This window comes from Arvicanthis niloticus, chromosome 19 (assembly GCF_011762505.2).
Source record: "Arvicanthis niloticus isolate mArvNil1 chromosome 19, mArvNil1.pat.X, whole genome shotgun sequence".
NCBI classification, from domain to species: domain Eukaryota; kingdom Metazoa; phylum Chordata; class Mammalia; order Rodentia; family Muridae; genus Arvicanthis; species Arvicanthis niloticus.
The window spans coordinates 33,840,919-33,852,148 of NC_047676.1; positions in this window are offsets into that span (position 1 = coordinate 33,840,919).

Here is an 11,230-nt window from a genome sequence, read left to right on the forward strand (position 1 = left end):
GTATTTTGTTTTTTCCATATGAAGTAGGAGAATTGATCTTTGAAGTTCTGTAAAAAAAAGTTGTGCTGGGAATTTTGGTGGAGATTACATTGAATCTGTAGATTGATTTTGGTAAGATGGCCAGTTTCACTATGTTATTCGTGTCTATCCATGAGCACGGGAGATCTTTCCATCTTCTGATATCTTCTTCAACTTCTTTCTTTAGGGACTTGAAGTTCTTGCCATACAAATCTTTTACTTGCTTGGTTAGAGTTACACCAATATATTTCTTTCTAGACCCATTTATCAGGAGGGCTACTGTCCTCTTTGAGTAAGTTTTGTATCAAGACACTCTGCTGAACGTGTTAGTTATCAGCTGTAAAAGTTTTCTGGTCAAATTTTTGGGTTCACTTCTGTATTCTATCATATCCTTCACAAATAGCAATGCTTTGATTTCTTCCTTTGAATTTGTATCCTGTGATCTCCTTTTGTTATCTTATTGATCTGGCTAGAAACATGAAGTACTTCAATGAATTGATAGCGACAGAGTGGAGGACAGCCTTCTCTTGTCCCTGATTTTAGTGGAAATGCTTTAAGTTTCTCTTCATTAAGTTTGATTTTGGCTACTGTCTTTCTGTATATTACTTTGATTGTGTTAAGTATGTGTCTTGTATAGGTGATTTCTCTAATATCTTTAAAATCAAGGGATATCAGATGTTATCAAATGTTTTCTTTCAGAATCTAAAGAAATAATTATGTAATTGTTTTCTTTCTGTTTGTTTATAAGGTCAGTTAATTTGATGGATTTTCTTATATTGAATCATTCCAAAAATTCCTGAAATGAAGCCTACTTGATCTTGATGGATGATTTCTTGGATGTGTTCCTCTGTTCCTTTTGTGAGAATTTTATTGAGTATTTTTGAATCAATGTTCATAAGAGAAGTTGGTCTGACATTCTCTTTCTTTGTTGTGACTTTGTGTAGTTTAGGTGTGGGTGACTGTGCCTTCATAGAATGAGTTTGACAGTGTTCCTTCTGTTTTTATTCTGTGGAATAGTTTGAGGAGTATTGGAGTTAGCTCTTTTTGGAGAGATTGGTATAATTCTGCACAAAAGCCATCTGGATTTTATTTGGTTTGGGAGACTTTTAATGACCTGCTTCTGTTTCTTTAGGGGTTGTTGGCTATTTAAAGAGTTTACCTCATCTAGATTTAACTTTGGTAAGATGGTATCTGTCTAGACAATCGATTCATTTCATTCAGATTTTCCAATTGTGTGGAGTACAGGTTTTTGTAGTAAGACCTAATGATTCCCTCATTGTCAGTTGTTAGTATTCCCTTTTCATTACTGATTCTGTGATTTGGATGCTGTCTCTCTATCTACTTGGTTAGTTGGCTAAGGGTTTGTCCACCTTGTTGATTTTCTCAAAGAACTAGCTCTTGGTTTCCCTTAATTCTTTGTATTGTTTTCTTTGTTTGTAATGGATTGCTTTTCAGCCATGATTTTCATTATTTCCTGCCTTCTACTACTCTTTCTCATGCTTGCTCTTCTCTCTCCTTTCTTCTTTGTTTCTCTAGAGGGTTTCATTGCTGTGAAGGAAAAGACATCATGACCATGGCAACACTTCTTAAATTTTATTTTATTATTATTCTGTTTTACTTATTCACTTTGCACCATACTCACTGACTCACTCCCAGTCACCCCCTCCCACAATCATTCTCCCCTCCCCTTCTCCTCTGTGCAGATGGAGGGACCCTGGGTATCCCCTCAACCCCTGGCACTTCAGCTCTCTGAGAGGCTAGGTACTTCCTCTCCCTCTGAGGCCAGACAAGGCAGCCCAGCTAGTAGAACATACTCCACTTACACGCAATAAGTTTTGACATAACCCCCCCCACACACACACAATCAGATGTTCAGGGCCCACATGAATGTTAAGCTGCACATCTGATACCTATGAACTGGGAGGCCTAGGTCCAGCCAGTGTATGTTCTTTTGTTGGTGGTTCAGACTGTGAAAGTCCTAAAGGTCCAGGACAGTTGACTCTGTTGTTCTTCCTGTGAAGTTCCAATTCCCTCAGGACCTATAATCCTTTTACTTATTCTTCCATAAAAATCCACAATCCATCCACTATTTAGCTCTGTCTGTCTGATTCAAATGCTTGGTGGAGCCTCTCAGAGGACATCTATGAACATAACTGAGCAAGTGTCTTTGTGAGATGTTGGAGCATCCTTTGGGTGTTTTCCCAGCAGTAATAGAGCTGAGTCTGGAGGTGGAACTATTCCCAGTTTTCTTAAAAAATGCCAAATTTGATTTCAACACTTGCATTTCCACCAGCAATGGAGGGAGTGTTCTCCTTGCTCCACATCTTGCAAGCATCTGCTCTCTCTCTCTTCAGTATTAGATCTTAGCCATACTGATGGATGTAAAAGGAAAATCAGAGTGTTTTGATTTGTATTCTTATGACTAAGAAATTTGAAATTTTAAAAGGATTTTCTCAGCCATTTGAGATTCCTCAGTAAGAATTCTCTGTTTAGTTCTATACCCCAGTTTTATGATGGATTCTTTGTGTTCTTGTTGTCTAGCTTCTTGAGATCTTGGTAGATTTTTGATATTAGCCATTTAGATGAAGGGTTGGTGAAGATCCTTTCCCAGTCTGTGGGCTGCGGATTTGTCCTATTGACAGTGTCCTTTACCTTACAAAAGCTTTTCATGAGGTCCCTTTTATCAGATGTTCATCTAAGAGCCATTGGTTTTCTGTTCACGGACTTGTAACCAGTACCAATGTATTTAATGGTATTTCCTAGTTTGTCTTCTATGAGATTTAATACATCCAATTTTATATTGAAGTCCTTAGTCCACTTAGATTTTAGTTTTGTGCAGGGTGATATGTATGGATCCATTTCATTATTCTACATATAGACATCCAGTTAGTCCACCACCATTTGAATAAGCTTTCATTTTTCCATTGTATGGTTTCTGGCTTCTTTATCAAATATCAAGTGTCCATAGGGGTGTGTGTGTGTGTGTGTGTGTGTGTGTGTGTGTGTGTGTTTATTTCTGGGTCTTTGATTCAATTCCATTGATGAATGTGTCTGTTTCTGTACAAATACCATGCAGATTTTTATGACTATTACTCTGTAGTACAGATTGAGTCAGGGAGAGTGGTTTCTCCCAATGTTCTTTAATTGTTATGGACTGTTTTGGCTCTCCTGGGTTTTTTGTTTTTCCATATGAAAGTGCAATTTCTTTTCAAGGTGGTAAAAAAATTGTTTTGACCTACATTGGCATTCTTGAATCTATAGATTCTTCTGGTAGCATGGCCAGTTTCACTATGTGATACTATCTATCCTGATGAGAGATCTTTGCATCTTCTGACATCTTTTAACTTCTTTCTTTGGGAATAAGGTATTGTCAACATTTTTTACTTCCATTGTAGAGCTACATTTGATATTTCTTTCTGGCCCATTCATCAGGATGCTACCGACTTCTTTGAGTAATTTTGTATCCAGTTTTTTGCTGAATTATTAGTGTTATAGGATTTCTTTGTTAAATTTTTGGGGTGATTATGTACACTGCATTCTGAAAAGATGGTATACTTTTGTGAGGAAGTGTCTCACTCGGGGGGGGGTGGGGAGTCCAGCGACAGGGTCTTGCGGCGGGCTTTTCAGTTTCAGAAGGTCCACATTCATCAGCTGTGGTGGTGGGCCAGTGGCTGCATTCAAGGTTCCAGGGTTCCGAAAGCTGGGAATCTTCAGAGAGCATGACACTTCCGGTTTTCCAAAGTTTTATTGTTCATGGCAGGTAAATGGATGTAGGTGGCATGGCTTTCACAAGGAATTTAATTTTAAGAGGGGGGAAGGGATCGAATCTAATTGTCAGCCCCTGGCCTTTTATAATTCATTAGTATTTAAATTTGGAGGTGGAGCTGTTAATCATTCCCCATGTGTTACGTTCTGAAGTTGTAGGTTAAATAGATTACCTGTCTAAGGCCCGACATACTTTGACTTCTTCCTTTCTTATTGTATTCCTTGATCAACTTTTTGTTGTCTTATTGCCTCTGGCAGTTCTTCAGGTACTACCTGAATACATCAGACAGAGTGGGCAGCCTTGTCTTCCCTGAATTTATGGAAATTTTAATTTTGCTCTCCATTTATCTTTAAAATGAAGGGGTATCATTATTTCAAATTTTTCTAGATCTAATGAGTTAATTAATGAGACTTTCTTTCATTGTATATGGTGATTCTTTGATGGATTTTCATGTTGTATCATCCCTGCATCCATGGAAATGGAAGATACTTGATCTTGATGAATGATTTCAATTCTATGTTCCTGAATTGAGGTCTTGTGAGAGATTTTTAGTTCTTTTGAATGTTCACCAGGGATGTGAGTGTTTGCCCAAACAGAAGGGACAATCTGACAACTCACAGTAAGTTTTTATTCAATACAAGCTAGCTTGCCCCCCCAAAATGGCCACCTCACCAAATTTTGGCGTGAAGAGCCCCAAACTGATACATATCCTTTAAAAGAATCAAGCAGGAATTTGTTTAAGCTTTCTAATTTGAAAGCTCTTTGTGACCTTTAACATAATTATGCTCTGGGAATCATATGGTAAACTAACTTCTTTCCCTTCATGCATTGGGGGTTCTTCTCTCAGGGGTTTGCTTGTTGCTCTGGGTTTAGGTTTTTGCCAATAGCATTGCACTTGGTATTGCTTGAAGGTGTATGTTTGAAAACTCTGGTCATGTTGGGGATAATATCTGAGAAAGGGAAATTAGGGAAATGACACCCTTCACAATAGCTACAAATAATCATATAATTATTTTGGATTGTATTCTAATTGAAGAAGTGAAAGTTTGTATGCAAGATCTCTCAAATAGCTGAAGAAAAAAAATTGATCTTGATCTCAGAAGATAGAAAGATTCCCATTCTTCCTTCTTGGCAGGATTAATTAGTAAAATTGCCATCTTGCAAGAGCAATGACAGATGAAATGAAATCCCCATCTAAATTCCAAATCAATTTTTCAAGACTAGAAAGATGCAATTTGCAGAGTTCATTTGGAATAAGCGAAAACCGGAGGCCAAACTTTCTAGAACAATAAAAGACTTCTGGACAAATCACCATCCCTGACCTCAAAGACTACAGACAATGTATAAAAAACTGCAGGGTATTGGCAAGAGACAGGCAGGAAGATCAATGGAACATTGAAGAGTCATGGAAAACCCATCACTATGGTCACTGATCTTTTCAGGGAGTAAAAACCATCCAGTGGAAAAAGGACAGCATTTCAACAACATATTACTGGTTCAACTGGAGAGCATGTAGAAGAATCAACTCAATGCCTTCTTATTCTTTGTCAAGATGAAGTCCAGTGGATAAAGGGCCTTTCATTAAACAAGATACACTGAAACTAATAGAAGAGAGGTCTGGAAACCCTCTAATACCTGGCAGGGAAAAGTTTCCTGAAGTGCCCACCTTGGCTTCCACTTTCAGATTAAGAATTGACTTTGGGACTCATAAAATGGCTTTTTAAGGTCAAAATACACTGTCAATAGGACCTTCAGTGAACCAACAGATTGGAAAAGATTATTACTAATGTATATCCAATAGAGGTCTAATATTCCATTCTATGAAAGAACTCTGATATTAAATTTAGACAAGAAAAACTCTATTAAAAATGTGGCTACACTAAAAAAGAATTCTCAGTTGAGGAAAGTGGAATGCTCAGAAGCACCATAAGAATGCTCAACTCCTTAGTCATGTGGGAAATCAAATAAAATGACCTGAATACCACCTCACCCAGTCAGAAGAGTTTAGATCATAAAACTTTAGTAAGTAGCAATGTCTAGTGTGGATGTCAGAAGAGAAACCTTCTTTGTTTAAAGGTTTGAAGTAGCACCTAGAATTGAGTCTGTTCTTCCCCAGAAAGTTGTACATAGTCATTACTGATTTGGATTCATACTATGTCCACTCCTGGGTAGTTTGGCTAAAGATGATCTGTTGATATACTTAAAGAACCAGCTCTAGTTTGTTGATATTTGTCTTGTTTTTTGCCTTACTGGTTTGTGCTATTGTCCTTACTGGGCTTTACTTCTTGATACTTACTTCAATGGATTCTTCAGCTTTAGGTGTAATGATGATGGCTATTCCTGTCAACTTGACTACATGTGGAATGAAGTATAATCCGGAATGAAGGGCACACCTGTGATCCAGATCTTGAAGCTGGAAAGCACAGGCTTCTGATCTGGATCTTGGCATGGAGATCTTGAAGCAGAGTAGCCAGGAAAAGCTTAGCCCCGGGAAAAGTAGTATTTGCTTTTAATCCTAGGAGACAGATGCAATCAGATCTCTGAGTTCAAGGTCAGCATGGGTGACAGAAAGTAAGTTCTGGTGGTACACATCTTTACTGTGAGCCACATCTTTTGCTGGAGGCCTATATAAGGATGGTGGAAGAAGGAAGAGTCACTCTTTGGCCTGCTTGCACTTACTTGCCAGCACATCTGTTGGAATCTACCTCTTCAAGATTCCAGGTTCTAGAGATGACCAGCTGAAACTAATAGACTTTTGGACTTCCACGTCTCAGTTCCCCATTATTGGGTTGGTTGGATTAAAGGCTGGAAGTCATTACAATTGATTCCCTTAATATACAGAGACATTCCATAAGTTTAGTGAGTCTAGAGGACTCTGCCTAATATGACTTATATATGACTGATATGAGAACTTTCTAATTTCTAATTTCTTTATAGAGGCATTGTACTATAAAACTTTGTACTATAAAAACTTTGCTCTTAGGACTGCTTTCATTGTGTCTCATAAATGTGCCTCCATTTTCATTGAATTCTAGATAGTCGTTAATTTCTTTATTTCTTCCTTTACCCAGAGATCATTGAATAGAGAGTTGTGTAGGCTTCCTGGTATTTCTGTTGTTGTTGGAGTGCAGCTTTCATCCATGGTTGTCTGACAAGATACAACGTGTTATTTCATTTTTATTGTATCTATTGGAGCTCGCTTTGGGATCAAGAAAATAGTCAATTTTGGAGAAGGATTCATGAGTTGATGAGAAGAAGGTATATTCCTTTGAGTTTGCCATTGAGCTACATTCACAGTCACTAAAATTGTATTCTGTCTTTGGATACTCTCAAAACACAGAAATCAACTATCATAAAATAGAGATCAATTGAAAGTATTTGATAATTTATTTAGCAGCTGCACCTGTTGATACAAGTATTAAATGAGCTAAATTGGCCATGACTCCTGAATTAAATATATTAAATACATATTACCAGGAGAAATATATAGTATATAAAATAATGAATAAATATATATTAATTATCATTTCAATTTTTTCAGATTGTAATATAATCTGGTGAACATGAGCTGCTAAACTCTTCCACTTGGTCAGGAAAAAAGAAGTCATGACTTTGGTTGCATCAGTCTTGGAAGAGCTGCCTGACAGAAAGTACCACACTGAGCCCAACATGCTTCCAGACATGAACCAAGAACAGGCATGGGCCTGGGCAATGGATAATTTTGAAGGTCCTGAGCCATCCCTCCTGCCAGCAACCCCAATGCTGGGGACCTGGGAAACCCAACATAGCCACAGTGATGGATAAAGCTGCATTTGAAGATAAGAGGGGACAAAAATGCTATAGAGAGTCACACATTGAAGATCCAATGGCTGAAATTTCAGAGAGCCTTTGGGTCTTCCAGAAGTAGGAGCCACTTCCAGGAGAGGGGTTCGGTGGGTTCTGAACCAGCCAGAAGAAGACAGAAACATCAGGGGTGGAGACATGCTTGCCCCAAGTGAAATCTGAAGCCAAGTGGGCTCCAAGAATGACTAAAAACAGAGGCTTACATGAGACAGGAACCTGGAAAGGAAAGACATCCAAGCAAGGTGGAGAGCATACACCTTGAAATCCTTCAATATTCTCACTAAGAGAGGCCAGAGCAAAATTGAGGAAGAGCCTCTTAGTGCCTCTGTGGACTTTAGACCTGGGACTCTGCCCTACATGTTTAGGAGCCTGGAAGTATCTTCATTTTTTCCTCCTGACTGTTCAATTGATATGTTATGGAATTTTCCTAAATCTATGTAGAATTACTGCATTCTAATGGAAAATGTACATAATTAAAAGTCTTTTTTTTCCATCACATTCCTGTGAAATTGTTTTTTAGGGGCAAAATCAGCATTTGAATCTGGGATAGGAAGTGGTCAGTAATCAAGTCAGAGGAATTTCCCTGTGAGTGGAGTTTCATTGGAAGTGGGATGTGGACACTAACAGGCTTGGTAGGGACAAAAGAGTGGCCCACACTCTAGGATTTCTTATATGTTTTTCAGAGAGGGCAGAATGAAGTGTGGGTAAATTGGGGGTTTGGGGGAGCCTACAAGTGATTTGCAGGTTACAATCACAAGAAAGGAGCAATGTGATTTCAGATCCTCTAAATTGACCAGCAGGGGATGAGAGGATATCAGTTCCAGGAATAACAAAACACTCCCCTTTAAGCCATGCCTGGTTCAGATGTTACTGTGTAAGCTTGACTGACAGATCCAACAAATGGGATTGATAGATGGCATCTGAGGAACAGCAAAAGGCCTTTAAATTGTATAATTAAATAAGGATTTCCAGAGCCAGGGAGGCCTGTGCACACCTTTAATCCTAGCACTTTAGAGGCAGGCAGATCTCTGAGTTCAAGGTCAGTCTGGTCAGCAGAGTAAATTCCTGGACAGCAAGGACTGCATAGTGAGACCCTCTCTGCAAAGAGAATTATCCTTTCCCTGTCAGGTAGACAGATTCAATGATAAAAATTTCAGGTGGTCAGGCTCACTGATAATCTAAGCACTTGCAAGAGTGTGGGGTGGTGTCTGTGTGCAGAGAGAAGGTGAAGACAAGTAGCAACTCTCAGAACAATGAACTAAATCCCTTAATAGACTTTAGAGGAAAGTCTCTGGGATGGGCAGATTAGTGAAGGAATTGAACACAGTGTAAAGCAGCACCTGAGACAGCTAATCCCATTGTCCCAATCTAGGACATCCCTGAATTCCACATCCATAGGAATGAAACAGCTTAGGGAAGTTGTTAGATAGCATGTAGGCATGGCTAATCCCTCTACAACAGCAGTCTCTGGGTTTGACAGGTCAGAGATGCCTGACTTAGAAGGGGGATCAGAAATCCAAGGACTACAGTGGCTCAGATGAGATCTGCATCCCTTGGTTTTAGAGCTAGTTAAATTTTCTTAAAGTTTTGTATTTCTTTGTGGGTGGTTTTTGTTTGTTTGTTTGTTGTTGTTGTTGTTGGTGGTGGTTGTTTTTTTTTTTTTTTTTAGGTGCATGTGTATCCTGAGGAGTCTTGTCTGCTTTCCTCTAGGACTCTTTGTTCAAAACAAAATCAACTGGCAGGGCTCAGAACCATCTTTTAAGGGGCAGCACCTTGTTGCTCTGAAAGTACATCCATCCACTTGCCCATAAACACTATTGTCCAGTGGATAAAGCTTCCTCCCTACTTTCATCTGTGTTCTTTTTTTTGTACTTAAAGCCTTTTATTTTGATTGGATATTATATTTACATTTCAGATTTTATGCCCTTATTCCCTTACCCTCAACACACTGGAACCTCCTATCCCATCCCCCTGCCTCATGCTTCTATGAGGATGTGCCCCCACCTACCCACCCACTCCTACCTCCCCATCCTCAAATTCTCCTCCCCCCCATTTGGTGTTCTGCCTTCATGGGACCAAGGATCTCCTCTCCCACCTATGCCTGAAAAAGCCATCCTCCCCTATATATACAGATGGAGTCATGGGTCCCTCCCTATGTGCTCCCAGGCTGGTAGTTTAGACCCTGGGGAGCTCTGGTAGTTTAGACCCTGGGAAGCTCTGGTTGGTTGGTATTGTTGCTCTTCTCATGGGGCCACAAACCCTTTCATCTCCTTCAGTCTTCTCTCTAACTCCTCCATTGGGAAACCCTTGATCAGATTAGTGGTTAGCTGTGAGTCTCTGCCTCTGAATATGTCAGACTCTGGCAGACCTTTAAGGAGACAGCTATATCAGGCTCTTGTCAGCATGTACTTCCTGACATCCACATCAGTGTTTGCCTTTGGTGAGTGCACATGGGATGGATACCCAGGTGGAATGGTCTCCAGACATCCCCTCCTTCAGTTTCTGTCCCACACATTGTCTCCATATTTGTTCCCTTGAGTATTTTTGTTACTCCTTCTAAGTAGGACCGAGGTATCCACAGTTGGTCTTCCTTCTTCATGAGCTTCCTGTGGTCTGTGAGTTGACTCTCTGTGTTCTTGATGGATGGATTTCCACAAGAAATCTTAGTGCTGAAGTCTCTTGCTGAGTGGGAGAGCCCTTCAGGTACACCTGAGTTGGGAAGGGAAAGGGTTGCTTTACTTTGTGATGTGAGACTGGTCCATAATCACAGGGGTCTCCTTCTGAATCACACCTTGGATTGTATAATGTCCTTCAGAGACAGGAGGAACACACAATCAAGATATCTTGTAAAAAAAAAAATAAATACATGAACATTACAGAGTTAAATAACCTTTCCAAAATCCAGACTTCATTACCTGCCTGATCTAGGAGATCAGGCTGTGAACTAGTCATGTGACTTCTTGCATCCAAGGTACCTATATAAGTGAGGATACCTGTGTCAAGTTCTTTTCAGTATGAGTTTGAAGTTTACATAGGGTTCTGTACTGGATGGTTTTGTTTGTCAACTTGACACAAGCTGCAGTTACCACAGAGAAAGGAGTGTTCTGAGGAAATACCTCCTTGAGATCCAGCTTTAAGACATTTCTCAATTACTAATCAAGAGGGGAAGTCCCAGCCCATTATGGGTGGTACAAACACTGGGTGTGTAGTCCTGTGTTCTATAAGAAAGCAAGCTGAGCAAGCCATGGGCAGCAGGCCTGTAAACAGCACCCTCCATGGCCTCTGCATCATCTCCTGCCCCCAAGTCTCTGGCCTTCGTGTGTTTCTGTCCTGAATTTCTTTAATGATTCCTTTAGTGTGGAAATGTAATATGAATAAAACCTTTCCTCCTGAACTTGTTTATTGGTCATGTTGATTCAGCAAAAGTGTTTCTCAAAGTTCTCAAGGCTGCTCCCTGTTTGCTGGTTATCTTATGGCACAGTAAACAAGAGAACCAGGATGCCTAACACCCCCTGAGAATTTTCTTTAAAACAAACCTCTAGTTAGTCCTGTAATCAACAGAAGGAAACAGTAGTGTATTCTCATCTGTGTCCACACCACCCT